Genomic DNA, 6,000 nt, shown 5'->3' with positions numbered 1-6,000 from the left:
CCTTCTGGGGAGAATACGATTGAGGGCACATTCTGTGGAAAATGTGAAGAAGCAGGACTAACGATTCTCTTTTCCCAGCAAAAGTTAATGCTCAGGTTTGATACATTTTTATTTCATTGTGCATAATTTTGTTTCCATTTACTTACAACTCTTTCAAACAGGTATGCAAAAATAATTTGATGAGCATTTCAACTACTGTTATATTTCTTTTTTCCTTATGCCAATCTTAAACTTTTATAATTATGTTTAAATTTGTATATTTTTTTTTGTATGCATCAATAAGCCCCTGCAAGGTGACGTGAAAGGTAGAGACCAACCTACATATGCTGAATCATTTAAACCTAGTGGGCAGGTGAAATCCTATTATAAAGAAAATAACAAATTAAAAGAATTGAAGAAAAGATTTAGTGTATAGGCTAAGCAATCATGATGACAAACCACTAAAAAATAGAAATAGACTTTGGTTAAGAATATTTAAAGAAATACATTGAAATTGAAATTACAAAGATACTTATTTGAAGAATGTTCCCATCATAAATATTTACTATGGTTTTAAAATAACTTCATCTTAACTTTGTTTTTGGTTCAGTTGCATAATAACACTGATTTATAATCGTTTTAACTTCATTTGGTAATAGTCTCTTTACAGAAGGATCTTAAGATCTAGGACTCCTCTATAAATTTAACATATAATTCAATGTTCTGTGGCATATTGTGAGTCTTTTCTAGATCCTTCTCTATGCTTTTCTAGTGTCATAAACCAACATTACTGAAGGGTACATTTGTTTCTAGTATTTATTTGACAGTATATATCTCCTGGCATTTTTTCCTTTGTTTTCAGCTTTGATATGGAGCAGAGTAATAGTGGAATATAAAAGTCTACTAATGGCACAATCAAGTTTCAATTCACTATTCCTTGAAAATTAGATAAGTTGATTCTGCTAATACGGATCCCAAATATCTGTAAGGAAAACAAATTGGTTGTTGGAAAAATCACTTGAAAAAGGAGATCGTAGTATTATTCAGCTTCTTCCACATTAATATGTGCAGTTGGGGCTTGGCATTTGAAGACACATGCCTCAGTCCTCTCATCTGCAAAAAGGGAGAGCTGACAAGATAAGGATCCAAAGGAGATGCTAAATCTAGTAAAATAGGTTCTGGGAATCTGTTTTATAATTTATAGACTGATTCTTAGGAAGCCAGGATTATGAACCTAACTTTTGGAAATGCTGAGTCAGATAAAGTCTCAACATCCTTTGTACAGTACAGTTCTATAAGAACAGAAAAAATGGTCAACAGTATTTTTCTTCACCTTTCTGCCTAACCTTTATGGTGTAAATTTTCTACTAGTAATTCTTCCAAGATCTTTTAGAAATCTCTTTTAAAATCCAAGGGTAGGGCTGACCCACAAGGAAGATGGAAGCAGAAGGAATTTCTAGAACTAAAGTGCTTCTAGAGATCTCAACAGCATACATCTGCCTATCTTCACCCTCGATTTAGACCATTAGGTGACTCTCTACTTTCTGTCCCTTTATGATTCTCTCTTTTGGTTTCTACCTGGCTGATTCATTCCCTAGTTCCAGTAGGAATATTAGAAAGACAGAACCTGATTGATCTCTCTTAAATATTCATTCAAGGCCACATCGTAGAGAGCCTGCCCTCGAGTTGGATCACCATGTTGTTAATCACTTATTACTCTTATATAAATAATTGTTACCAGAGAATAGAGGTTCTTGTATCATCACAGGAAGGAATTCCAGCCACACAAACAAAGTCAAATAAGCAATGAATTTATTAAAATAAAGGAAATAGCATAGTACATTTTCAAGATGATGTGAGAGTGGACAGACCCAGAAGAACAGCAACTGCACCAAAGAACAAGGTTTAGGATTTTTATTTGAATTAGGGTGTGAAATGAAATTCAAGTTTTAGGGGTGACGTTCAGGTATTCCCAGGGGGAGTCCTACTGACCACTTCTTCCATGGGGAGGAGGTGTTGCCTTGTTTTTACTTGGCCCTTGTCTTGGAACTGTCATGGAGACAAAGTGGCAGAGATTTTTTTTCCCTGCCCATAATGCTAATAGTGTGATAATCCATCACAATGAGCTGCAGCCATGCCTTTTCTTAAGAATGATCTCATGTCCTCTCTTTCCTGTTTCCCACACTTCCTCCTTCCCTTCCCCCTCTCCCTTCAGCCTTGGTCTCTCCGCCTATGGTAACATAATAACCCAGTGCTATCTGTGGGTGAGGCAAGTTCAGCTGGAAGTTTCTTTTCACTTATAGTTAGTAATCCAGTTACATTTTCTTTTTAATAGCTGAATATTACTATTCAGCTTTAGGAATATAGATATTATATTCCATTAAAGTGCCATTACTGTATGTAGCATTTATCATTTACTAACCAAATTTTCATATACATTGTAAGATACTATGGAATAAATCCATACCAGCCAAATAGTAAACTGGATAATAGCCTAGACATTTTCAGGGAACTCAGGGGATAAAGATTAACTTGTGCTACCTTGGGTCCAATTTAAATTTTATGATTCTTTGTGTAATGAGTGTATCAGTTGCCCTCAGGCTCAGTATGCTACCATTAAGAGGGTGTGGTGTCCCCTTTATATATCAGATAGACATAAGTTTACACCCCTTTGCTCCACAAAGCTAAGGTAAAAGGGACCAATGTGTAAATTTACAAGAGAACTGATGAAAGTGCTGTACTACCCTCATGCCTACCAGCTGGTCACAGCTAAATCAGAACAAACAGTTTATTTCCAGTCTCTGTTTTAAGTACACTTAGAAGATCACAGACATTGTCTTTTCCCTTAGACTTGCCATTCAACTTTGTGACTACTTTTCGAAACCATAGGCCAGTCTCCATTTCAGAATTAAAACTAAAATGGATATTTTAAATTCTTCCCATTGCTAACACATTATTGGGTACCGTTTGTTATCAAGACATTACACAAGCTGTTCCCTGTTTAATCACTATTTGTGCCAGACCATAAATTTCAAGGTCAGTTCAAAGTCATGCAGCACTTCTCCAGAGGATACAGGAGTCTGAGTGAACTTCCTTGGCAGTATTCTCCAAGAGATATTCTCACATTCTTCTTCTGGATTTCTATATGAGAATAAAGGGGTGCTTACATAGATATGTCAGTGACAAGAGCTTAGCTTCAAAGAGATCATGTTATTTGTTATAGTTTCACGCTACTCCTTTCATTATATAAACATATTAATCTAAAGTCCAGATAATTATCAAAATATTCACATATGTTATCTGTGATCTGAAAATGCATCAGGGATTTTTTTGAGCTCTATGAAAGTGAGAGCCAGGCTATGTCTATACATACAAAAAATGATTGAAATGCAGTCCTGTAGGATCTTTCACTGGTTTTCCTTAAGATCAATACAATTTACTGCATGATCAATTTGCTGAAGTGATCAGTATTGATCATGATGACACACTAAATTAATGTATCAGCCATTTAGTTCCTAACTATATGCACACACAACTGTCATCAGCCAGATGCTGCCAGTGTAGAAACTGGGTATTTCAGAAGGCTTTTCACCATTTCAGGCCACAGGGGCATCATTTAGCTAAATGCAATGGTTGTTTTACTTTCTTTGTTGGGGAAAGTTGTGTGCTGAGATAATCTGACTGTTACTGTGTATTGGGAATAAAATCAGACAATCCATTATGTGGTAGGAGCAGATACACATCCAGGAGAATGGAAGAAAAACGACGCTATTTCAAAAAAAAAAAAAATCAAGGTCCTTAAATCAGTAGTTTAAATGCCCAGTACCTTGCAATAGTCAATTATTTGCATATGGTTTAACCTTGAAACCGCGCGCGCGCGCACACACACACACACACACACACACATTGCACACTGCCTGCCATCCCCTGTGTTTGGGCCTCCTATGGATGGAAAATCAGCACTCCCTCAGGAAAGGAGATATAGTCAAGTTCTCTCTTTCCTAAAGAAGCAGGGATATCTCTCCTTTTTCCTCTCCTTCAGTCCTTCATCCATCTAGAGAGGGTAGTGTACAGAGAGGAAGAAGAGATAGTGTTACAGGCCAACTCTGACTTGAAGGCTACAGGTCACCTCTGCTTGTCGACAGTCTTGACAATTTCATGGGTTCTTCAAAGTTCCCCCATGCCTGGGGACAGGGACCTCTTACCTGCAGTTCTCCAAATGCAGATTACTCACTCTCCCATTCTCCTCCCTAAGCCATCCTCACTCCCCAGGCCTCCTGTAATACCTCTAGCTTCTCTGATGAAGTCTGTTTTCCCCTTCAGCAGCCCTCTGGGTCCTCCAGCGGGGAAAACACTTTGCCTCAAAAGACTCTATGTAGGAGTGTAGGAGTGCACACAGCTGCTTCTCCTTGTCTCCCTCATCAGCTGCTGCTGCAGCCGACTCTTGCCTTTCAGATTTCTCAGGCAATTGATTTGACTGCAGCTATACGATCCTGATTTTACACATTTCATTTTGAACTAAAAACTCTCTTCAAGGACAAATAGGATGTCATGAGATACCCACGCTAACACTTTGCCTACATCATGTGGAAAGCCACAAACTTATTGACACATGTAGGTAGTGATAGAAAAGCTCTGAGATTGTACCATTTGCAGAATAAGGCAGGGCCCTCTTGTATTGGATTGTAGCCATTTCTACTTGTTTATGGTCTATCTCTCCAACTGGATAGTCCCACTGCAGCTTCAATGTCTGTCATTGTCTTGGAGAAGAAGGAATGAATAAATGAATGCCAATTTGGAAAGCCTGAGGTTAATGTGAATTAGGTTTTACATTACAGATATCTCCTGCCCTCCAGTAGGATCTGGGCTCCAGAAGGTCATATAATTCTGTAGGTTTTATTCACTGAATAGTCCCCCTAACAAGACATTTTTCAGTGAGTATTTGTTGAGTGGATTGAATGAATGCTTGGAACAATCTGGGCAGAAGGAAATGACTGGAGCACATTGTTGTTTTTCAGGTGAATGGAGAGCCACTATACATTGGAGGTAGAGGGTCAGTCCTTTTCCAGGTGACTTTGAACATTATATGTAAAAAATGGTGCAGTGGTCTCTCATTTTTGTAATTTGGGCGGTTCTATTTCATTCAAATGGTGAGTATCTTCAAAATAATCCCCAAGAGATAACTCCCTATGTCGTAAAATACAAGCATTGTGTTTCTTTTTAAATATGTGTACAAATGCCTCACTTAATGGTGATACATTCTGAGAAGTGCATCTTTAGGCGATTTTGTCATTATGTGAACATAGAGAGCACTTACAGAAACCTGGTGGTCTAGTCTACTACACAGCTGGGCTATATGGCTAGCCTATGCTCCTAGGCTGGAAACCTGTACAGCATGTTACTGAACTGAATACTATAGGAAATTATAACACAATATGTGTATCTAAACATATCTAAACATAGAGAAGTTATAATAAAAATATGATATAAAAGATTAAAAATGGTGCACCTGTATAGGTCAGTTACCATGACTGGAGCTTGCAGGACAGGAAGTTGCTGTGGGTGAGGCAGTGAGTGAGAGGTGAGTGCATGTGAAGGCCCAGGACATTACACTACTGTAGACTTTATAAATACTGTACACTTAGGCTACACTACATTTATTTAAATTATTTTCTTATATAATACGTTAGCTTACTATATTTGTAAATTCTTTTTTTTTAAACTTTTCAACTCTTTTGTCATAACATGTAGCTTAAACACCAACACATTGTACAGCTGTACAAATATATATATTATATATATTTATATATATATATATATATTAAATGCTTCTTTTTTATTGGGGAATATTGGGGAACGGTGTGTTTTTCCAGGGCCCATCAGCTCCAAGTCATTGTCCTTCAGTCTAGTTGTGGAGGGCGCAGCTCAGCTCCAAGTCCAGTCACCGTTTTCAATCTTTTTCAATCAATTGCAGGGGGCACAGCCCACCATCCCATAGGGCGAATTGAACTGGCAACCTTT

Source organism: Rhinolophus hipposideros (assembly GCF_964194185.1).
Source record: "Rhinolophus hipposideros genome assembly, chromosome: 13".
NCBI lineage: Eukaryota > Metazoa > Chordata > Mammalia > Chiroptera > Rhinolophidae > Rhinolophus > Rhinolophus hipposideros.
The sequence above is the reverse complement of the archived record's forward strand: the minus strand, read 5'-3'. Positions refer to the sequence as shown.